At 43.1% G+C, this 24311-nt stretch overlaps 1 protein-coding gene across 1 annotated transcript in view; it reads right to left on the bottom strand.

Annotated features, from left to right (window-relative positions):
- Positions 1-23617, bottom strand: part of RNF32 (ring finger protein 32) — a 286397-nt gene extending 262780 nt beyond the window's left edge. Inside the window, exon 1 of the mRNA XM_069209246.1 lies at positions 23562-23617. The gene's annotated coding sequence lies outside the window, so the exon portion shown is untranslated. The remainder of the gene's footprint in view (positions 1-23561) is intronic.
- Positions 23618-24311: the final 694 nt, after the last annotated feature.

Raw genomic sequence — 24311 nt, 5'->3', positions numbered from 1 at the left:
GCCCCCATGTTAACCTCTGAGAGGGACAGGCCTTGCAATAGTGAAAAACGAATTTAGCAATATTTCACTGACAGGACATATAAAACACATTACTAAATGTCCTACCTTAACCACACACTGCACCCTGCACTTGGGGCTACCTAGGGCCTATCTTAGGGGTGTCTTACATGTAAGAAAAGGGAAGGTTTAGGCCTGGCAAGTGGGTACACTTGCCAAGTCACATTTACAGTTAAAACTGCAGACACAGACACTGCAATGGCAGGTCTGAGACATGATTACAGAGCTACTTATGTGGGTGGCACAACCAGTGCCGCAGGCCCACTAGAAACATTTGATTTACAGGCCCTGGCACCTCCAGTGCACTTTACTAGGGACTTACTAGTAAATCAAATATGCCAATCACGGATAAGCTAATTACATTACAATTTACACAGAGAACATATGCACTTTAGCACTGGTTAGCAGTGGTAAAGTGCTCAGAGTTCAAAAGTCAACAGCAACAGGTCAGAAAAAATAGGAGGCAGGAGGCAAAAAGATTGGGGATGACCCTGCATAAGCAAAAAAGTCCAACAACCACCTCAACCAATAAGTCAATTTCTCACAGGAAGAGAAAGTGGAGTCACAGTGGGTCTATTTTAGGTTAACCAACCGTTGACTAAAAAAGAAAGATGAACTCAATTTATTGAATATTAAACACCACATTGTGAACTTTACCTCAATTATTGATTTTCTAATATGTATGTCCATGCATTAGAAAAATAAAGGAAGTTAAGAATATTCCATAGTAATTTACTTGTTAGAAATAAAATGTAAAACTTTGTTTTTAAAAAAAAACTGTTAAATTAAGTCTTTGCGCCCTGCCTTAGCTTGTTTCACCCTGAATGAGTGTGAGCTGTAGCCTTTCACAGTGAACACCACAGTCTTCGCCTGGATTCATCAAAACGATAACTGGAATTTCTGTCTCATAATACTGTGATAAAAACCTGTCTCATACAGGGAAGTGGAATTCCTATCACCCCACACCCGGGACATATTGTTTGGGGGTCAAGGGCAGAAGGTTCTCATATTTACTTTGTCCTTGGGACAAGTAGGTCCAACCCCCTGCAGCACAAACACTTTGGCTGCCAGTTTACACAGAAGGGACTGTCTGTAGTTGAGTAATATGTGTGTCCATATGTTAATGGTGTTCAGACTTGTATTTATGATTCATTATTGAAAAGCCTTTATTATTAGAATGAGCACTGTAAATAAATGTTTTAAGGTTACACTGCACTACTGGCAGTATTCCAGTAAAAAAAACAAAAAAAAGGGTACACACATTTGAAAAGTTCAACAATATGAGACTAAGAATAATGCTCCCAGATGCTCTCTGATTAGACACAAATGTTTGCAGCAGCTTATAAGCAAGAGTGATGATTCTTTGCTTCCAAAACAAAAAGTTCAGAAAAAAATGCAAGTAGGAAAAAACGTTTTGCTACTATGAAATTAGGTGCTATTTCTTTGAGGCAAGATTTAGTAATGTGTTGATGCATGCTGTTATTTCCAAAAAATATTCCCTAATGGAGAATCAGTGTAACCATTTTGCACAAGATTATAGGAAGCATGAAAATAAAAAAGCACTGGCAAAGCCAACCGATCCAACATTTGTTGTGAGTCTTTTGGTTTTGTCAATGTATGTCTTGTTTTGACATGACTTTTGTAACACTTTATTGTTGTGGGAGATACCAGGCCCTCACCATTGTACTAAACACTGGCTAAAAGCATTAAAAAAAATGTTTTGGGTCTCAAAAAGCACACATTGCCACCAGTGGTCTAACAAAGGCCTGCAGCCCCTGAAGTGCAGGGGATCCCTCCAGGGGCCCCATCAGCACAGCACCTTTCCTGAGTAAGTCTGGAGCGGGGAAGCCTTTCCATGTTCTTTGCAGAGGGGCTCCTTCCAGTTTTGTTACACCACTGATCGCCACAGTAGTTTCTTGCACTTAACAAAACTACTTTGTGTGCCAATAAGCTCCTTGCAGAAGAGCAGAATACGATCATTCACAGTAAAGCCAGCAGATAGATAGAGAGAGAAATAGAATTTTAATAAAAACAAAATGTCTTGGTTAATGCCAGACCTAATTAGGGACCCAATTCTTAAAAAAGTCACAAAAGTGCACCAATGCTATATATCTTTGAATAAGTGACTTTCATGAATTCACAAGAACTTACAGAAGTAGAAGTAGACCAGGAAATCATACTCATAGAAAATATTTGTGAATTGTATTTTAACACGAGCAAATGTGCACTTGTAGATTTGCTCATTCGAAAATCTATTGAGCGTTTACAAGTTAATGTTGACGCCAACCACTTTTTCCGAATCCTGGAAGAATTTCTACTTCTGCCGTTGTCAGGAGTAAATTTCCAGCCTTTCTCAGTTTATAGAAAAGATTAGAGAAGAGTTAGTTAACATCCTTAAAACATGCAAATTAGTAGGTTTGCAGACTCAAAGGCATTCTAACCCTAGAACTATTGCTTACTACTTTCTTTACAGGGACTTGCAGACTAAGAGCCATAGACAACTACAATGAGAAATCTACGGGCCTATCTCTCACACTGCTTTCATCAATCACACTACTAAGTGCACCTCTCTGGGCACTCATACATGTTACCAAAATGCTTCCCAAATAGGAACACACTCATTGAGAACCACCCTTTCAATCACATATTTCAGCATGGTGTAGCTTGCTAGCCATCCGGGAAGGAGATTTGGCACCCCTCTTAAGACTACGAAGCATAACATAACTGTGACAATACAATATTAAATGTTTGACACTTGAATCAGGTTGGAAGATCTATCCAATGTTTCACCACACAATAAACTTGCCTGGGTTATGACTGTTAGTCAGGAACACACCTTTTGTGTGTTAGCGTAAACATAATGTGAAACGAATGACATCCCAAAATACATGCTGCCAATGAAAGACAACGATACTGCACTGATAACAGAAAATCAAAGATTTATATTGCAAAATTAACTAAAAACTGTAAAACCTAAAGAGTCTGAAAAATATGATAATGATGATAAATTGAAGTTAAGCTATTTTATGCATGACTGAAAACTGTGTAATAAAAGGCTCCTAGAACTACAGACATTAGGGCCACACTTTGTCTGCCTCAAATCCCTTCTCTGGTTATATTTTTAGAGGAGCAATACAATCCTTGGATAATAGTAGCCATGCAAGACTAAACATGAAAGATGAGGCCATGAGCCTACTGTGTAACTAGGCAATATCAACCCAATCATATGTTGCTGTGCTAACATTTAAAAGTTGTTGTGCTACCCTACTATTGATATCGAAGCTACCACACAAATCTATATCTAGGGTACTTCTGGCCCTGTAATTGCTGAGGTCATTCCTACCGAATCTACAAAAGTGCACACTAATAAAACGTTACACAACCTTAGGATGGTGGCCAACCATGACTGCTTGCCTTGAACCTTTAGGCTTCATCTGTAGCTTTTGACTTTGTCGACCCTTACATCATAATCATTCAACTCCTGGAGATAGAAACCACTAGTAGTGCTCTAGAATGGTTAGAACATGTTTGACTGGTCTATCCCCCTTTACAATAGCCTCTTCAAGTCAAATGAGCTGTGTCTCAGAGATCTGCTCTTTCTCCCAGTTTGTGTACTGTGTATAATACAACTCAGCCACCCTTGTCCACATTAAGGGCTTCCACTATTAAACATATGCAAACAACGCAAAGGTTCTACAGGACCAAAGTAGGGAAATAGAAACAACCTCTGCAGATTTTCAGTCATGCTTCCTAGCACTGCTAAACTCTTAATCTGTGGAACCCTCAACTTCTCGAGCGTCATCTTTTATTTCGCTCACTCTAGTTTAGCCTTGACCTCTTTACCTTTAGGCGCTTGGATAGCTTTCGAGGCCGCTATGTGCAATACAAGTATCTGTCATTCTTTCATAATTCCTCATGATTTGAATTGCGATTCATTGATTAACGTGAACACCAGCTCAGGAAACTAATGCATTGTTAATGCATATCCGCATCCCTGCAGTGTCTGATGTTTTCCATAGAAATACACTGAGCAGATCAACAGATAACATGGTTTCTCTGCCAGAGCACTCCTCTGTATTCGGGCTCCACTCCCTCTATACAAACGGGATGTGCTGTAGCTTTCAGGGCCTAGAGAGGCTCAGGGATTACTCCTTTTTAAGCAGTTATTTCCATGGATGGAGTTCATTGCCACTTACATTCTTCATGGTACACCCATATGCTAATGTGACCAAGCTAGACATAAATTAGGAGATGCAGCCATCTCATTTAAATACACATTTCCCACTTTTACCCAATTCTGTGTGTGCTGGACTGGATTGCCATTTCACTGCATTCATCATTTTACATCAAGTGGCAGGCTGAAAAACTGAGATATGGGCGACTAAGAGGCCCCTTATCAAATTCTGCATAAAGGGGAGGCATCATTTTGTGTTACACCATTGTTGTTGCCTGTAATTACGGCACAGCAGGACCCAAGGGCAGACAGCTTCTTCGGAATGAGGTCCTGCTGGGAGCAGGCCTGGAAATCTAGAGTATCCACTGCACTAGAGTGGAGGCGAACTGTGGGAAGAAAGTGCAGCAGCCAAAGCAGTGGCAAGTATGCTTCACGCCCAGTCCCAGACTGCCTGTGGATGTGTTTACTGCAACGAGTATATACAAGAAAGAAAGGCTTGGACCAGGTCTTTACAACCGAAGATGGCTTACAATTCAGCTTGTGCTCCACTTCAGTCATTATAAATTAGTAAAAAACAAGCATTTGCAATGCAATAGGTTTCACATTTTCGTGAGTTAGAGCTATTGGTATTGTAAATTCATAACTGGACTTTTCTTGCCACATAAATTGGTCAACCATGCCTCATAATTTCGTACTTTCCTGCCATATAATTCCAGTGGACCTGCATTTAACTAAAGCACTTCCATTTACCTTTTTCCTCTATCTTAAAACATAAACAGTTATCATATAAACCTTAACAGAAATAAACTTTTGGCATTAGAATGTAATGCTCAAAACACCATAACAAAATTATCATCTCGGACGGACTGGAGGGTGAAAGCAAGGAGGGAGTCGGGAGTAAAGATGGAGAAGACACGTGGCATAGTAAAGGTGTCATGGGCCCTGGAGTAAGAAAGGAAAATGGTTGACTGGAATTTCAGTAGGGAAATACAGCAGTAATTAGAGTAGAGTGAGATCCGTAGGTCTCTGGTCTCCGGTGCCACTGCACCTGTTGCTCCATTGATAACTACGCCTCAGGAGAGAAAGCAGATGGGGCGGAAAAAGAGAAGTGAAAGTAATACAACAGAGAAAAGGAAGAAAGAGAAGCGGTCCCAAAGAAATAAAAGAAAGAAGTTAAAGAAAGAACGAGAAAATGAAAATGTAACTAAGAAGAAACAAAGAAAATGTGTGAGACAAAAGAAAAAAGGGAAGGAAGCTAGCGAATGAAAGATAAAGAAGAAAAAATTATGTAAGAAGGGTGAAAAGAAACAGAAAAATTCACATTAGAGAAAAAAAAGAGAGATGGTGAGAGAAACAAGCAGTGAAATAACCAGGGCATGTATCTACTGACACATTTCCCACAGACACAGAATGGGAAAACCACTTTGACACTTCAGATCCCGGCAAGTATCTTATGGCTTCCACATAGAGGCGGGAACAAAGAGGGATATCTAGTAAAATGCGAATTGACAGATAAAGATAAGAACAACACCAGAGAAAGGAAGTAAGAAAGATCTAAAAATAAAAGTGAAAGGACATCTACTGAGTCAAAGGAAAGAGCAAATGAAAAAGAAAGTAAGAATGAAGTAAAGAAAAAAAATTGTGAAAGAAGGAATGGCCGATGAAGAAAAAAGAGGAACGAAACAACTAAAGAAACAACCAGGTTTTTGCAAGTTTGAAAGAGGAGGTAGCAAGAGGAACAGGGAAATAAAAAAAGGAGAGGAGTAGAAATAAACAGTTGAAAGAAATTGCGAAACTATTAACATGTGGATTTTAACAGCTGGAAAGAGAAAAGTGGGTGAGAAAGAAAACATTGAGAGTAAACAGAGTAAAGGAAATAATGGAGTGAGATAGGCGAAACAGAACCTCTCAAGTAAAGATGGAAGCTAACAATAGATTTAATTGGCTCCTCCACGTCCTCAAACAGAAGTCAGTGTGTGGAACTGCAGAGGAGACTGCAGAACAGCAGAAGGTGCATTAGCAGAGTTGTATGTGAACCCGAATACAGCAGTATCGCGGCACTTCAAATCAGGATTTTGGGTATACACAGAGCTGTGTCCCGGCCCAGTGCTGGAATAACAGAAAGGCAGAGGGTGAGGATGGAGAAACGGAGCGCTGTGTAATAATGGGGTGCTGCAAGTTAGGGTTGGGGTCCACTGACAGTTGTAAGCGGGCTGCAGTACTGAAATGGTAACGAGCACATAAGGTCAGAAGAGAGGTATTTAAAGGAGCTATGTGTAGAACCTAATATTGGTGGGCCAGTGTTGCCAAGTGTTAGCCTAGAGGTGCCCTATTGAAGCTGGAAGTGGTGTCAGCATGAGAGTGGCGTTCCCTCTGAACCACAGAAGAGAGGCGCCCTGAAGGGTGTTTGTGAGCCTCAGTACTGAGAAACAATGTGCACTGAATGTTAGAATTGATGGATTATGGCAAAGCTGTTGTAGTTCCGTACTGGGAACTCGGGAGCAACTCCATCAGTGCACCTCCATTCACATACTCCAAGCCCTCAGCCATGCAAGTGCCAGGAACCCCACGCACACTGACTGCCAGAGCACCGCAGTTCTCCCGGTCAGTACACTCTGCTGCTCCAGTACCGGGACCTCAGGCGCAGCTCCAACTGTGCAACTCAATTCACACACTCCAAGCCCTTCGACTGTGCCAGTAACCCCACGCACGCTGTCTGCCAGTGCACCTCAGTTCTTCCAGTCAGTACACTCTGCTGCTCCAGTACTGTGACCTCGGGCGCAGCTCCATCAGAGCACCTCCTTTCACACACTCCAAGCCCTCAGCCGTGACAGGAACCCCACGCACGCTGTCTGCCAGTGAACCTCAGTTCTTGCAGTCAGTACACTCTGCTGCTCAAGTAGCGGGACCTTGGGCGCAGCTCCATCAGTGCACCTACGTTCACACACTTCAAGCCCTCAGCCATGCCAGTGCCACAAACCCCACGCACGCTGTCTGCCATAACATCTCAGTTCTTACAGTCAGTACGCTCTGCTGCTCCAGTACTGGGACCTAGGGCGCAGCTCCATCAGTGCACCGCCATTCACATACTCCAAGCCCTCAGCTGTGCCAGTATCCTCCCGCACGCTGTCTGCCAGAGCATCTCAGTTCTTGCAGTCAGTACAATCTGCTGCTCCAGTACTGGGACCTCGGTTGCAGCTCCATCAGTGCACCTCAGTTCACACACTCCAAGCCCTCAACCGTGCCAGTGCCAGGCACACTGTCTGCCACAGCACCTCAGTTCTTGCATGGGACCCACTCACAAACAGTTTAATTACAGCAGCTCAATTCTAATATTCATTCCCCCTGCCAAGCCAATACTGGAACCAAAAGAGCCATACACAGCTCAGCCAGAGCACCACCCAAGAAAACAGCCTGATTTATAGCCTTGTTTACAGCTAAGATCAGAACAAGGATGCTCTGCAAATGAAACAGGAAGCTTTCCTGGGCAGGAGCAGGAAACAAAGAAAAAAAGATTCCCTACAGACCAGATAAACAGGACAAAGTGGAATTATACAGTAGCTGCTCCCTGCTCCCACACATAAGAAGGAGGGACAAAGAGGCATGACTGACCACTAGCAAGCAAGGATTTTTAAATGACACTGAAATTAACAAATGAAATAGATGGAAACTCACAGAAGAAGTATAATTAAAAGTATACAAGAGGTTGTACACCTACTTTATACCTAAAAAGCCTAGCTGCTTTATAGTCTTAATGATCTTCACACATTTGATTTTCATACAGGTCTATTTTGACAGGCCCCTTTTAGAAGGGTCCATTAGGTTCTTCAGTTCCGGGTACTTTTATTCAACACATAATAGTGTTGTCACTAGCATATCCGCAAAGCAGCCACATTATGACACGATCAGTGAATTCTGGCCTTGCAAGAAGAACATTGCAAACTGCTATCAACCATCTCCATCTCACTATAAACAATCCAGGTTTTTCTTCATATTTGGGTACTTGTAAGTCCATTTATAACATTGTAAACCGAGAACAACCAATACCTGGATCCAAATAAAAAATAGGACTTTGTGGTCTGCTGTCACACATAGAATTGGAAAGTGAGTGCTGACAGGCTCCAAGTGTCTTTCTCGCTAACTTGGTAGGTTATGTTCACTTTCTCGATGAAAAGAAGCCTAATTTAATTATGGGTCAGAGGGAAGCTGTCAGTTAAATGTCACTATTGATATTTATGGTGCTCTTAACGTTCACAATTTTAGCAAAGCCTCCTTCCCTTATAGAGAAATTGGGTGCCATAGATTAGGCAATATTAATATTATTATAATTTATTTACAGCAATTAGAAATGGCACATGTATGGTATTAAGCACTATGTAAAAACAAATTGTTTTTTTTTATTCTTAGTAATGCATAGCAAAAGGAGTTTAATTGCATTTACTCTACATCTACTTTTGTCCCATGTCACTGGACTTCTTTAAAGTATGCCAGCAATTAGATCTTTAAGTGGCTGGTAGGGTGGAACTGCGTAGAATTTAATTATTGTAAAGTAGTATGTGTGGTGCTGAAGCCTCATTGGCTGCGACCCATTTACAGAATAGATATTGTAGAGCTTTTTATTCCTGTAATCTAAGATTAAATGAACAGCCTTTTCACAACAGTTTACAATATTCTTAGGGGTGTTTTTTTATTTTATATCGAAGACTGCGAGGGGTAACTCTCTAAAGGATTTTCTGCTGTGTATTTCAACACAGATTGGGTAGGCATCATATAATAGCTTTAAATGTGTCGGGTGTTAGCAGAGGAGGACCAGACTCCTCCCAACAACATTTTTAAAAAATTAGAATGCGGTAGCACGTTGTGCATATTTTTGCGGTTTAAAAAATCTGAGTGAGAGGGCTGCTGTCCCAGGTCAAACAGGATTACTTTAGAAGCCATCCCAGAGCCATTGGATGATCATCCAACTACCTTAGAAGTCATTTTCACATCATCAGACATCATCAAGCTCTTGAAGTCATCAGCAGAGTTCAGAAATTCTGCCTGATGATTTCAGGATGACTTACAAATGAGTCTCTGATTACTTCTCAAGATGTGATTGTTCCTGATGACGTCAGGATGTTTCATGGATTACTGCTGAACAGTACCATTTTTGCAATTCAAGTTAAATGATTTGTGATGGTTTTACAATGATTTGCTAATTCTGTCACATGTATACACCATAGGTTTTGTCAGGAATGCAAAGCTATAGCGGATTTCTTGCATATTTGTAGATTATTTTCACAAGGTCTTTGTTATATATATATATGTAATTTGTATTATTCAAAAACAAAGAATAAACATCATTGTTATTAAAAAAGGAGCATACATGATCAGTGCCGCATTTCTATACTTCTAAACCAATTATGATCAAACCCATAAACAAAATCCAAAAGACAGCACTTCTTTCTCCCTTCAAATCATTTTGAAGACATAAAGTAAATTTTAAGAAATTGTTACACTTATTTTTGATGGACTTTCGATATCTCATCTGAAATTGTTGTTTAGGTCATGACTGCTCTCTGCAGCACGTTTTTATTTACAACATGCACAGGTGGTCTATTAAACAGACACTGAAGCCAACCAAACAACTGAATTAATGTATCCTAGATCCAAATTAAGCTAGTTCTCAATGAATGGACTTGACAAGTGTTTTCAAAACCACCATTTAGGGCCTGGCAGATAAGCAGATGAGAGAAGGAGTAGTACACTAATGTAGTAAAACGATATGTTTCAAAATCTTTTTTGACATGATACAACACAATGAGCCTGAGACACTCATAGTGTCAAGATGTGCACAATACCTGACCTCATATTGCATCCTGACTAATGCCTATGGCTTTTGGGATTTGTGAAGTGATTTCTGAGATTGCTCCGAATTTTAGTCCACATGCGAAACTACATGTCCCAGAATGCAACATACTCTTGGCTAACAGCTATCGACTTTATATACGTCCAACTGACGTATATCCGCAAACTTTGTATTCTGCTTTCCCCGGTTTTGTTTTTCCCTTTTGTCCTGCACCAGACTGAAAGCTGCTGTATTAAGACAACACAGTTGAGTGCACACCGCGACCACCTCTATTTCCCATATACATCCTATCACAGTGAAGAAAACGCAAATGTTGCGTTTGAAGCATCATATACGCACTTCCGGACGAGCCGGAAGTCCTATCACCCGCAGCACCATGCAGCATGCACGTCGAAGCTACGGTGTTGGAGAGCGAAATCATCTGAAAAGAGGCATGCATGGCGCTTCCTATGTATTTGCTGTTCTTTCCAGGCAGTTCAAACCATGTGTTTCCATTGCTCTATTTTTGCAGCCGCCTTGGAAATAGTTTATTCCTTTTCTAGAGATCCGATAAAGTTGCGTTCCTATGGCTGTACATGCTGGGCTGAAACACAGGCTTTAAGGTGCACCTCGCATTCTGTGTACTTTCAGCATTAGGTTCCAGCAGCCTGTAATTTAAAAACGTTCGCAGTGGAGCAAGAGCTCGGGAATGTACGCTTGTGTACATGGCACAGATCTGGTTAGTAGACCATTGTGTGTGTGTGTGTGTTTTTAAGCAAAGGCTGTATTTCAAAATTCGATTTTCTTTTTAACAGAGAATACTTTAATGTGGTATACCTCGATCACATAATGTGCTTGCCTCGATGTGCATGCTAGCATTTTGCCGCAATACTGGTATAGAGCTTTAGGCGTGGATTTATAATTGAATAAAATTCACTTTAATATAACACGTTTTCTGTGATTGTGCAAGTATGTTTCGAGTGGTGGGTTTTAGTATTTTAAAAGGCTTACCATGAAATAAATAAACACTCTCTGAGGCCTGTTTAAAACTGATTTATCCACAGTTTGGGGGGTTTTATAAGTGGTGTAGGTGCATCGATTTAATTATGTGTTGGTTTGTCTAAAGTTCTTCTACAGTTGAAACTGCAAAAGTGAGCTCTTGCTAATACCATGGTGAAATACATGGGGTTGCCGTGCACTCTACATTGAAAGCGTAAAAACACTTTAAAAACGCTGTTATTAAGGAAACAAAGCTCCAGTATCAGACCACGGTTTGTCCTAATTATAAATGGCACATCGGGCCTTTCTTTGTCTTTACGATGCATCACTTGCAGATCAATGTTAATAATGTGAGGAGAAGAAACGCAGTGTCAACCCAGTATAAGCGTCCAATTGGCATTGTTCACAACTGATATCCTAGGATCAATACTAATGTACTCTAAATAGGATAGCAGATCGCAATCAGAGCTTGTTTGAAAAGTACAATAACTATAAGTAACAGATATGAAAATAGTTAATTTAAAGTGAAGACACATAAATGCCAGAAGGTGATAGCACCTTCTATGGATGAGTTATAACCCCATATATCTTCCTACCTACATAGCACTAAGGCCCGTTTTATCCAATGGGGCTTAGTTTGAGTTGGCTCGAGGACCTTCAAGAGAGTTCCTGTTGTGAGATCTATTAACCCCTTAGCTGCTGGGCCTTTCCCCCCCCAGTGCTGAGCCCTTTTTTGGCTATTTGGGGTAGTTCGCGCTTAGGGCTTCATAACTTTTTGTCCACATAAGCTAACCACGCCAAATTTGCGTCCTTTTTTTCCAACATCCTAGGGATTCTAATGGTACCCAGAGTTGGTGGTTTCCCCTGGAGGAGACCAAGAAAATAGCCAAAATACAGTGAAAATTTTGTTTTTTCCAAAATAAATGGGAAAAAAGGGCTGCCGAAGAAGGCTTGTGGTTTTTTCCCTGAAAATGCCATCAACCAAGGGTTTCTGGTGCTGAAATCACTATCTTCCCACCTTTCAGGAACGGGCAGACTTGAATCAGAAAACCGAATTTTTCAACACAAATTTGGCATTTTACTGGGACATACCCCATTTCTACTATATTTGGTGCTTTCAGCCTCCTTCCAGTTAGTGACAGGAATGGGTGTGAAACCAATGCTGGATCCCGGAATGCTAAACATTTCTGAAAACTAGACAAAATTCTGAATTCAGCAAGGGGTCATTTGTGTAGATCCTACAAGGTTTTCCTACAGAAAATAACAGCTGAAATAAAAAAATATTGAAATTGAGCTGAAAACAACAGCCATTTTTCTTTATGTTTTACTCTGTAACTTTTTCCTGCGATGTCAGATTTCTGAAAGCAATATACCGTTTTGTCTGCTGGACTCTTCTGGTTGCGGGGATATAAAGGGCTTGTAGGTTCATCAAGAACCCTAGGTACCCAGAGCCAATAAATAAGCTGCACCCTGCAGTTGGTTTTCATTCTATACTGGGTATACAGCAATTCATTTGCTGAAATATGAAGAGTGAAAAAGAGGTATCAAGAAAACCTTTGCATTTCCAAAATGGGATCAAGATAAGGTTTTGAGGAGCAGTGGTTATTTGCACATCGCTGAATTCCGAGGTGCCCATACTAGCATGTGAATTGCAGGGCATTTCTCAAATAGACGTCTTTTTTACACACTCTCTTATATTTGGAAGGAAAAAATGTAGAGAAAGATAAGGGGCAATAACACTTGTTTTGCTATTCTGTGTTCCCCCAAGTCTCCCGATAAAAATGATACCTCACTTGTGTGGGTAGGCCTAGTGCCCGCGACAGGAAATGCCCCAAAACACAACATGGACACATCCTATTTTTTTTATAGAAAACACAGCTGTTTTTTCCAAAGTGCCTACCTGTAGATTTTGGCCTCTAGCTCAGCCGGCACATAGGGAAACCTACCAAACCTGTGCATTTCTGAAAACTAGAGACCTAGGGGAATCCAAGGAGGGGTGACTTGCGGGGCTCGGACCACGTTCTGTTACCCAGAATCCTTTGCAAACCTCAAAAAGTGGCTAAAGAAACAAGTTTTCCTCACATTTCGGTGACAGAAAGTTCTGGAATCTGAGAGGAGCCACAAATTTCCTTCCACCCGGCGTTCCCCCAAGTCTCCCGATAAAAATGATACCTCACTTGTGTGGGTAGGCCTAGCGCCCGCGACAGGAAACGCCCCAAAGCGCAACGTGGACACATCAAAATTTTTGGAAGAAAACAGAGGTGTTTTTTGAGAAGTGCCTACCTGTAGATTTTGGCCTCTAGCTCAGCCGGCACCTAGGGAAACCTACCAAACCTGTGCATTTCTGAAAACTAGAGACCTAGGGCAATCCAAGGAGGGGTGACTCGCGGGGCTCGGACCAGGTTCTGTTACCCAGAATCCTTTGCAAACCTCAAAAAGTGGCTAAAAAAACAAGTTTTCCTCAGATTTCGGTGACAGAAAGTTCTGGAATCTGAGAGGAGCCACAAATTTCCTTCCACCCGGCGTTCCCCCAAGTCTCCCGATAAAAATGATACCTCACTTGTGTGGGTAGGCCTAGCGCCCGCGACAGGAAACGCCCCAAAGCGCAACGTGGACACATCAAAATTTTTGGAAGAAAACAGAGGTGTTTTTTGAGAAGTGCCTACCTGTAGATTTTGGCCTCTAGCTCAGCCGGCACCTAGGGAAACCTACCAAACCTGTGCATTTCTGAAAACTAGAGACCTAGGGCAATCCAAGGAGGGGTGACTCGCGGGGCTCGGACCAGGTTCTGTTACCCAGAATCCTTTGCAAACCTCAAAAAGTGGCTAAAAAAACAAGTTTTCCTCAGATTTCGGTGACAGAAAGTTCTGGAATCTGAGAGGAGCCACAAATTTCCTTCCACCCGGCGTTCCCCCAAGTCTCCCGATAAAAATGATACCTCACTTGTGTGGGTAGGCCTAGCGCCCGCGACAGGAAACGCCCCAAAGCGCAACGTGGACACATCAAAATTTTTGGAAGAAAACAGAGGTGTTTTTTGAGAAGTGCCTACCTGTAGATTTTGGCCTCTAGCTCAGCCGGCACCTAGGGAAACCTACCAAACCTGTGCATTTCTGAAAACTAGAGACCTAGGGCAATCCAAGGAGGGGTGACTCGCGGGGCTCGGACCAGGTTCTGTTACCCAGAATCCTTTGCAAACCTCAAAAAGTGGCTAAAAAAACAAGTTTTCCTCAGATTTCGGTGACAGAAAGTTCTGGAATCTGAGAGGAGCCACAAATTTCCTTCCACCCGGCGTTCCCCCAAGTCTCCCGATAAAAATGATACCTCACTTGTGTGGGTAGGCCTTGCGCCCGCGACAGGAAACGCCCCAAAGCGCAACGTGGACACATCAAAATTTTTGGAAGAAAACAGAGGTGTTTTTTGAGAAGTGCCTACCTGTAGATTTTGGCCTCTAGCTCAGCCGGCACCTAGGGAAACCTACCAAACCTGTGCATTTCTGAAAACTAGAGACCTAGGGCAATCCAAGGAGGGGTGACTCGCGGGGCTCGGACCAGGTTCTGTTACCCAGAATCCTTTGCAAACCTCAAAAAGTGGCTAAAAAAACAAGTTTTCCTCAGATTTCGGTGACAGAAAGTTCTGGAATCTGAGAGGAGCCACAAATTTCCTTCCACCCGGCGTTCCCCCAAGTCTCCCGATAAAAATGATACCTCACTTGTGTGGGTAGGCCTGGTGCCTGCGACAGGAATAGATCACACAACGGTCAATGTTGGTCCTTACGTGAGGCAGCTGTTGACCCTGGGGTGATCCATTCCTGACACAGGGACTAGGTGTAGGCACTCAAGTGGGGTAGTGTTTTTATCAGGACAGGTGAGGAGTCACTGGGTGGTAGGAATGTTGTGGATCCCAGCATATTCCTGTAGTTTGTGTGACAGAAATGCGAGAAAAATAGAGTTTTTTCTCAACATTTCAGCTTTGCAGGGTATTCTGGGTAAGAAAACTTTGGGGAATCCACACAAGTCACACCTCTGTGGACTCCCCCGAATGTCTAGTTTCCAGAAATCTTTGGGTTTAGTGTGTTTCTCTATATGGCCGCCGAATCCAGGACCAAAAACACAGGTGCCTGCCTTACAAAACCAGTTTGTTTTGCCATAGACAATTTTGATGTCTCCACAATATGATTTGGGTGGTGGAATTTGGGGCTGAACTAAATTGGTGAGCTCCCAAGAGAGCACTCTCTCTCTGCTTGCCGCCGCATTCACCTGCTCTCTGGGTTGGCCTAACCCACTATTACCCAGTTGCACTAACAGCTTGCGAAGGGACAGCAGGACTGTCCTCATCACCTCCCTCATAATGTACTGGAAGAGGAGTTTTCGAATGGGACTCCTCTGACTGAAAAATCACTCCCAGAGTCTGCGCCATTGTCCTATCCCTCAGATGCTGCCTCAGTATCTGATGTCTCAGTCTCTGATCCTATGTCAGAGCGGTCCTCTATAACCCGAGTGCAGGCAGCAGTCATCCATCAAGATGCCATCTCTGCTATTGGTTAAACTGTTGCTCTAAAACACTAGCCTACGTAGACAGTCACAAAATCGATGGTGTGTGTGAGATACGTGCAACAGTAGAGGCCACCTTACCTGCGCTTCTTCCCTCAATCAGCACGTACTTTCAAGACACTCAAAAAACACCTTGTCACATACCATTCGTCACAGTCTTCAGCACCTCCTGCGCCCAGTCCAACAATCATTATTGGTGCTCCCACTCCCTCCTCCTCGGATTCCCTCATTACCACCCAGCAAAAGTGCCCTTCATCTCTCCATAGACTTTACTAATGTACTCAGCTATTTACATAAAATACAGATGTGCTCTTTGCAGTAGGCATATAAACCTTCTGCACTTCTTTATGGCACTAAAACTGCCACTAGACAAGTCGGACCCTTTTCCCCCCAGGGAAACCACACACATATTGACAAAAGTGATGTATATATGACAGCCAACCACCTGAAACTCAACTCAAGCAAAACCGAAATAATCCTCTTTGGCCCTCACCAAAAAAACCTGGGACCCCCCATGGTGGCCCACCACGCTAGGCCCTGCACCCACCCCCGCCAACTACGCACGCAACCTCAGCATCATCCTAGACTCCTCCCTCTCTATGACCCAACAAATCAACGCTCTTACCTCCTCATGCTTCAACAAACTCCGTATACTGAAAAACATTAAAATGGATCCCCACAGAGACCAGAAAAACTGTCACTCACGCACTCATCAGCAGCAGGCTTGATTACAGAAACGCCCTCTACGCCGGCACCACTCTAAAACTCAAGTGCAAACTACACGCATCCAGAACTCAGCAGCACGACTCATCCTCGACCTCCACCGACACGAACACATCTCTCCACACCTCAAATCCCTCCACTGGCTCCCCATTGACAAAAGGATCACCTTCAAGATCCTCATCCTCACACACAAATCACTCCACAACACAGGCCCTGCCTACCTCAACGAGAGTCACCTTCCACACCCCCACACGAAACGTCCGTTCAGCTGACCTCTCTCTCGCCTCTGACCCCCGCATCAAACACACCACCACCGGGGGCAGATCCTTCTCCTACATTGCACCCAAAACATGGAACGCACTCACAACCCACATTCGCAAGACCCAAAACCTACTTCTTTTCAGGAAGGGCCTCAAAACCTAGCTTTTTGAACAGTGAACCTCCAAGCCCCTTTCCGTCCCCCCGTCCCCCCCCCCAGCGCCTTGAGACCCTCACAGGTGAGTAGCGCGCTTTATAAATCTCTTTGATACAGATCTACCTATATATATATATATATATAAATATATATCTACATAGATATATCTATAGATATATCCATGTACCTAGATATATCTATCTACATAGATATATATATATAGATATCTACATATATTTTTTTTTAGTTGTTGTATGGTTTCCTTGGGGGCCAAAATGGCCCCCAGGGAAACCCTACAACATCTAAAAAAATAATTGCCCCCACAGGGGGTCACCCTGCCCACGGGCGACCCCCTGTCATTTCATTTTTTTTTTTTTTTTTTTTTTTTAAATCCCCTGGGGGGGGGGGGGGCGCGATCGCGCCCCCCCCCCTCCCCAGGGGGCACCTACCTTTTTATTTTTTTAGGAAAATTATCCGGGGGGGGGGGGGGCGGCCCGTTTTCCGGGGGGGGGGCTGCCCCCCAAAAGTGAAATCCCTGGTGTCTAGTGGGGTTTCCTGGCCCCCGATCGCAGCTGTGCTGCGATCGGGGGCCAGGAAACCGTTTCAGAAGGCCTCATAAGAAAGGGGAGACTCTCCCCTTTCTTACGAGGCCTTCTGAAACTGTTTCTGGCCCCCGATCGCAGCACAGCTGCGATCGGGGGCCAGAAACAGTTTCAGAAGGCCTCGTAAGAAAGGGGAGAGTCTTCCCTTTCTTACGAGGCCTTTTCAAAATGTTTCCTGACCCCCCCGATCGCAGCTGTGCTGCGATCGGGGGAGCCAGGAAACCTGAAAGTGTTTCCTGGCCCCCGATCGCAGCACAGCTGCGACCGGGGGCCAGGAAACACTTTCAGGAAGGCCTCGTAAGAAAGGGGAGTGTCTCCCCTTTCTTACGAGGCCTTCCCGAACGTGAAAAAGGCCGTTTTCCCCATGAAAGCAGGAAGCGGCCGCAAGGCTGCTTCCTGCTTTCATGGGGAAAACACCTTTGCAACGTCAGCGCGCCTCGCGGCGCGCTGACGTCACAAAGGGGCGGGTGGGGGGCGGGGGGAGACACGGTAGCTTCCGTGTCTCCCGGGGGGGGAAAAAAAACGATTTATTAATGCCCTTCCTGGTGTCGGCCACTGGTCGTGACCCGCACCAGGGAGGGTGTGTGGGCGTCGGCCAGTGGCCGACGCCCGCATTTAAGAGGTTAAGAGGAACAGAAATGTAGCAATCTCGCAGTTCCAAAGTCTGTTTTTAGGTTGAGTAAAATGTGTGATTCAAAATAGAAGTCCCCCAACAAGCAGTATCCAACCACCTAAACGTCTTTAGGTTTTCTTGAGTGCGCGACATGATGCGGGGTGATGAAAGGATTTTCATTTTGTCTGGTGTTTAGACTTTGCATGGGGATGGGTAGAAGAGAATGGGTCTGTTCCCTTGAAATGTATCTTTATTGGTATATTGGGGATCTACTGTTTTTCAGACAAAAAGTTTTATTGGTAGGGGAACCCTCAGCAAGAAATCTTAACACCATTTTCCACTGGCTATTGGCCAGATAAGAATTAGACATAATTGTGGCTTCAGCCTACAGTATTTCTTGAAAGGGATGAAAGAATAGTTCAGAATCAGGAGAACATCCTCCAACCAGTTGTCCTGGATTCTTTGCTATGGTTGTGAAGACTGACAGCCTCTTTGACCCCTGGGCTGAAGCATGGTGGAAACGGGTAACCTGCAGGCATGCAATGGGTCAGAGGTGATGCAGGCTAACCTTTCTCAATAAAGGCAATGGATCAGTTTCTCAAAACAGGTGATGTTCTTACTTTCTCCTCAGCAATTGAGCTGACCATGAGGCTCCTGGACAGACTCTGTCCTGCAACGTTTCCTCCCACAGGTCCTTTCAGTCAGCTGAAGACTTTCCTTGGGGAACTGGTAACTTCTTGTGTGAGACACAATCCCACTACTTGACAGTACTGTGACAGGTTGATAAGTTCTTCCTTTTTTTCTCCAGGTCGGAACAGCAAGGATACTTTGCAGGTTACCCAGATTTAGACTGGCTTTAGAGGGGAAAGTGGCAACCACACAGGGGTTCCACTCCTGGGCCTTGGTTCTTAAAGAAGATGCCCAAAAATGTGTTTAACTGCCTGAATATTTTCCACAATTTTGGGGGGATTTTAGAAGCTCAGTTAGCATATGCAACACCAAGCTGCATGTCCTGCAGCTCATCAAATTAACAAGCATTGCTTTAATATGATACTCCCTTAAATCACATCCTTCCTGCTGCACACTTACACAAGCTCCCCCTGCCTTCATACAGGCACCCACTGCACTCAGACACACAGGTACACATTCAAGCACCCCTTTCACTCATCCTTTTGCAGCCACCCTTTCACTTAGTCCAATGCCCTTGCTCAAGTAACCCCCTGCACTCACACACACACACCCTGCACTAACATCCTACAGGCGTCACAAGGCTGACCCTGTAGACTGGCCAACTACAGACATCCACATCAGACATTTAAGTGCATCCCCCCTATAGTCATTGTCTCATTCATCCCCTGCACCCCCACAGGAGCCCTCTTGCACTCATACTCTGCATAAAGAGATATCACTATCCTTGCAGACAAACTGGCTTATCGCTCACCCGACAAGTGGGCCTCTCCTGCACTCTCACATTGGCATGCCCTATGTTCAACCCCTGCCCACCACTCCCCTACTCCCCCTTACAGACATCCCCTGTACTTACCTCTGAAGGCATCCCCCTGTATTTACCCTCAGAACATGCATGCATCCTTTGCACCAACACCCCCCCTCCCCCACACACGCCTAAGACTCCCACTGCAAACACCCTGAACTCTGGCACCACCTGCAATGAATCTTTACAGGCAGCCCCTCCAATGCCACTATGTGTGCGCCTTATCTAAGATACGGCACGCCATGGCAGTAGTTAGGGAACTAGTGTCAAAATTTTTGACGCTAGTTCTGAACTTTGCAGGATTAGCCTAAAAATGTTGGCGCTAATCCTGCAAAGCTCCCAGAGGCCCATTGTAAATAGTGGTGTGCCTCCTTTTTACGCCTGCTCTGAGTCTGTGTTAAAAGTTCTGAAAAAAGGTTACGGAAAGAAATCTCTTAGATTTCTTTGCGCCATTTTTTCGGCCCCCCTTATGGGGGAACGCCCCCTTTGCATACATTATGCCTGGTGCAGGCATAATGTAGCGCAAAGGGTCACAAAATGGCGCAATGCATGCATTGCACCACTTTGTAAATTTGGCGCGCCGATTTTGGCCTCCTTGGGCCACATTAGCATTAAAAAAATGGCGCTACTGTGGTGCAAGGAGGTGCTAAGGGCTCTTAAATCTGCCCCGTATTTTCTAAGAAGTTGCCCTTTCAAACATAAGGAACCAATATGCATTAACTAGCAGATGTTATTTTGAAAGTCCTGGAATGCTCTGGAAAGGTTCAAGATTTGGAAACATACTTCAGTTGGCTGAGTTCGACTTTTTTCACCATCTAAAAATGTGCAACTAGGTCTATGTGACTGGGCTAAGTGATAAAGCCCCAGAGTGGTTCTTTATTGGTGCACAGAAATGCTTCACTGTACCAATCACCACTCAAAGCTGATGAATTGGGCAGGTGCTGTTATTGCTCGTCTCCTTGTATCTCTGTGTGTGATGCTCCAACACCCTCACTTCTTTGGTATAGTTTGCCACCACCAATCACTATTCAACCCTGTGACCTACCCCACAGTGAACTTCTACATCTACAACTAAATTGGATGCAAACCATCATCTCCCAGACATGTTTGCGGACAGTGAGTGTGGCAATCCTAAGGTAAGATAAGGATAAATAAGTGTATTAAACAAAGTATTGCATGGCATCTAGACTGTACCCCTATCATATTATTCATGAGTACCATGACACATTTTTTTAACCATAAAAAAGTATTTTTTGAATACCTAAATCATGTTGGTCTCACAAACACTTTAAGCCTAAGCAATCTGTTGTGTTATGGGCTTATAAAGGGTCTGTTCTACTATTGTAATTTTTAATATACTTAGTGTGTTAATTTTATGAGACTAAATACACAACTAAAATGTCACTTAAGAAATATGAATTCATGGAGGAATTGTAGTGAGAGTGGGTTTGCAACTAATTCTTGAGTAATCCAGGCCCATCCTGAATTAATCAGAAAATCTGCGTAGAGTAATCCACTATCATCGTGCAGTTGTCATTGAATCATCCTAGAGTATTTCCCATTCATTCTGAAGTTGTCACAAAATCATCTTGGAGTAATCTATGCTCATCATGAAGTTGTCGTGTGATCTTCCTGGAATAATTTACTTTGATCCTGAAGTTGTCAATTAGTATTCCTTGAGTAGTTAAAGATCATCACACACTTCAATTGAAATAATCAGATCATCATCCTAGAGTAGTTTCTCTGGTGACTCTAGAGTCATCTCATTTAAATATTTCACCCTATACACATACTTCAGGATGGTTTCAGATGACTCCAGCAGATAATTACAGGAATAGCCCAGTCAGAGTCATCAGATGACTTCAGAATTACTCCAGGAAGATCTTCCTTTTTGACTTGGGGTATCAGGATTCAGATTGTAAAATCAGTTAGACCTGAGCTGCAGTTCTTCTTTCTAAATTTTACATCCTGCACGATGTGTGAACTGTGCAAAGTGTGCTTTGCCAAAGGAATGGCTCTGCTGTCTAATTCTTAAAACATGTTCAACTTGGGGTTTGGCTGTGTTGTGTGGAAAGTCTTGGCCAAGAAGGCCTTTGTGACCTTAGCGATAGCTAAGTGGCATTATGTTTGTACTGGTATGTTCCTTGTTTCCTGAACAATAGCTCTACTTTCCAAAGTCAGTGACCGTGGGCCCGTGCAACCCGTGCTGGACTGTGGGACACAAGCCTGTATCGTCTTTGGGCACCACACTGCAAAAAAATATTTAAAAATGTTCTTCTATGGAGAAGTGACATTACGTTCCTAAAAGTTCCACTTCTCTCTCATATGCTTCATTTTATGTCAGAGTCAAAAGTTATGGTTTACTCCTGAACTTGGCGGCCTTAGGATGCTGAAATGATGAGAAATCTTTACAATAAACAGTGCTCAGGACTCACAGTGTCAAGCTAACAGCCACGCAAACGGAGACGTGTTCCAAATTGGTTCTCACCAGAAAATTACTAACAAATCTTGAAAAGGTGGGATTTCAAATTATAGATTTAGACAGTGGCACAAAAAAATCCAGGGCAATCATGTTTAAATGGTTTGAATACCATATGCTCGACACGAGAACTGCAACTGTTTTAGAACTGTTTCTGCACCACAACGGTCACAGACTGTCGTAATTTAAGTAATATCTTTCAATGTGTGGATGCAACTGCTTTTCTGTATGTAAATAAGATATACTAAAAAAGTGTCACACATAAGACACTTCAATGTTACACGTAAGCATGCTGAAATGTTGCACATAAGTAAAGTGACTCTGCAACTATGCAACACACACAAAACAGAGGCTTTGGTTGTGCACTTAATGGCAGACCTATGGGGCAAATATGTGCCCTAGGTAGAACGGGCACTGGCATTCTCACTTTCCAAGTGCTTGGTAGCCCTTGCAACCAGAGGTGCCAGAAGTAGTGGTGTTGGAGGTGCTGCAGCACCTTCAAAATAACCTTGCACATGTTCAGGAGAATGATCAAGCCTTCATTTTGATCTTGTTGCAATTGCATTGTGATCAAAGGCAGAGGTCAAATGTCAGGCAATGTCTTCTGACAAATTTCAGCCTACTCTTTTGGTATGCGGATTGGTGTTTACTTTTCCTAACTCCGGCTGCAATATGAAGGAATTTTGTAAAGTAAAATACGTGACAATCTTTCTGGCGAACAGGGAGTATAAAAGAGTAGGGAGCAGGATATCAAGTATTTTCTAACATAAAACTAAATCTACTTCTAAGTTAACTAAACAAATACTAAAAACATCAGTTGTAACAAAAGTACAAATTAGGCACCTTTTTTGTAGTCCTAAAGTGTGATGGAAACAAAGATGTTAATAGGATTAACACAAACCAGAACAGTTTGCTTGTGTGATGCGCAAACAATAAATATACACAGAAACCTGATTTCACACATTATCGCTTCAGTGCTATAAAAGTTTAGTAATAAACCTGCATGTATGATGGAAATTTACTGGCCATTTCAATTAACACATGCTCTTTGCAAATGGTTATCCCCACACCATGATTTAGGCATATATTTGGAATGGTGTGTTACAAAATTTAACAAGGGCCTTTACCGTATTCAATACGCATGGAGAGGCGATACTAAGGAGTACGTAAAAATAATAGGATAGAGTATTTCTAAATGAAAAATGACAAATTTTAAACATAATTTAATAAATAGAAAAGTGACAAAACTGAATATAAGGCGGTCCGGAGTCAGCGAACAATACTCTACAAAGCACTTGCCGGGGACTTCGCTTTAATTTCATCCAAAGAAACAGAAGTTCATGGGCATTTGGATGCATTGACCATTTAGAATTATAGCATCAACCAGACAGCATGTTTTAACAACGGCTTAGCGAAAATACGCCGTGTATGCGGCTCTAAAAACAGTCAAAGAACCTCGCAGAACTTAAGGTGAGAGGTCATTATTACTAATTACTACAGTGCCGCTGAGAGAAGGTACACATTGCAAACCCACTGACCGGCTAGATGAGTGTACGACACTTCCGTTTCACACGGAGTGTTCACTCGCCCTTTGTAATAATATTTAGCATTCCGTGTCTTTCACACAAACCTCAATGCCTCCGAAGTACTAGACGCACCTCAACTCCATGACAACCAGACTCCGCCTACTTTCTCTCCCAAACGGCATACGATCGTATTTGGGCGTAGCCGGGGCTCAAATTGTCCTAAGGACAGCTAGAATGCTAAATTACCTCTGTTGACGTACCAGCACCAGTCGCCATGATGCTGGATAAAACAGATTAGAATATTAACTTTCCGAAGGGTCGGGTTGAATTTGTAGTGTAAATCTATTTTCTACTGTGCGCCTCTACTCGAAGAGTTCTAGGATAATATGAAATGTTTACGGTACTAGGCGTGAGGCACTCTGTTCCCTTCAAATTTAAAGTTATTTCGCTGTGATCTAACTTCATTTTTGGCTGTGCATTCCTAGTTTTCATCAGTTTTAAAACAATAATTTCGTTTTAATCTTCAGATAACTGGAGTTGTGTTTTTAATGAGCTACTGATGAAAACTTTTTAAACTGTGAGAGTGTTAAAGTCTAAAATGTAAATTGGTAAAGAGCGTTGACTTGAACTTCTGTGAAATACTGTAAAAGTCGGGTACTACTTTTTTAGGGTCGAGTCTGTGTAACATGCGCTTGCGCATGCATATCGCTTGCGAGACGCTTTAGGAGTTAGAAAAAGGCTCGGAGCCCCGTCCACGTCACGTCAGTGTCTTTCATTGGTTCATGGGCTTGCCTGTTAATATCTTCTTGCTTTCATTAGTGGAAGGCTCGCATATGTCATGCCTTTTCTGGTGG

This window comes from Pleurodeles waltl, chromosome 10 (genome assembly GCF_031143425.1).
Source record: "Pleurodeles waltl isolate 20211129_DDA chromosome 10, aPleWal1.hap1.20221129, whole genome shotgun sequence".
NCBI classification, from domain to species: Eukaryota; Metazoa; Chordata; class Amphibia; order Caudata; family Salamandridae; genus Pleurodeles; species Pleurodeles waltl.
Note: the sequence above shows the minus strand (reverse complement) of the source record. Positions and strands in the feature narration are given on the sequence as shown.